The following is a 945-nucleotide window of genomic DNA, read 5'->3' on the forward strand; positions in this document are numbered from 1 at the left end:
CCTGCAACACCCGACGTCTGCACGGTCCGTTTGGTTGCATCGCTCTGACCATCAGCCCGTGGATGTCCCTGCAGAGGACAGGTCTCGATTAAACACAAATCAAATATTAAACTCCAGAGACGATAAACATGGTATGATAGCTCACCAAGACGGAGAACGCTTCAGAACGACCCGACTTCCCTCTCTTTGGTGGATCAAGCTTCACTTGTCTCCTCACTCTGGTCACCTGAGAATATATTTATTTATTTAACAGACTTATTTTACAAGATGGTATTTCAATTGCAAACCTTAAAGAAACGTATCTGTGTAATTAAGCAGCATCAAGTTAAATAATGGCGCTATGCAACTCTGCTAGCACATACCCCTTTATCCCCTGCTAACAGTCTGCTGCCTTTGTGTTGTCATGGAAACTCGTCTGTAGGGGGTTGGATTTCGAGTCGTGGCTGAGGAGAGAGAAGATGCTGGGGCGGCAGGTTTTACGCTTACTCTTCCTCTTATTCACAGCTTGAGTCAAGTGTCTCCTGGACCGATCAGCCTGAGAAAAATATTGACGCAGGGATTAGAGACAGCAAGACACACACAAACACAAACACTACACAAAAACTGTCTTCACTGGTGAGTAGCTGGGCTGCAGTTGATCTGGACTCAGTGTGATCCGGATCCTGGGAGCTGCAGGCGACAGACGGCTGCGGGGTTCAGCCTGGTTCTGGTCGCGCGGTGCTGGTCCGGACGGGGCCAGAGGTGGTACACTAAATCCTGGGCAGCCTTGCTCCTGGAGCAGCAGCACACGTACATCAAGCTGGACGGAGCGGTGGGCTTCAGTCATGCTGCACCGGGACTTTTTTCCATCCATCGGGTCGGACCAGAACCGAGCCGTTCCTGTTCTGCAGAGCCTGGTTAGTAAAATTTAGTAACGTATGTTGTTAAAATGAGAACATTGCAAGA

General features: G+C 49.3%; 1 long non-coding RNA gene across 1 annotated transcript; it reads right to left on the reverse strand.

The window, feature by feature from the left end:
• Positions 1-29: 29 nt before the first annotated feature.
• Positions 30-527, reverse strand: LOC119429797. The gene is made up of 3 exons (XR_005187841.1): positions 363-527; positions 146-226; positions 30-68 (listed from the first exon to the last, which is right to left on the reverse strand). It is a non-coding gene; the product is annotated as an uncharacterized LOC119429797 (long non-coding RNA).
• Between the last annotated feature and the right edge of the window lie 418 nt (positions 528-945).

The sequence above is a fragment of the Nematolebias whitei genome, unplaced genomic scaffold, assembly GCF_014905685.2.
Source record: "Nematolebias whitei isolate Nwh7 unplaced genomic scaffold, NemWhi1 Nwh_scaf_7731, whole genome shotgun sequence".
Lineage (NCBI taxonomy): Eukaryota > Metazoa > Chordata > Actinopteri > Cyprinodontiformes > Rivulidae > Nematolebias > Nematolebias whitei.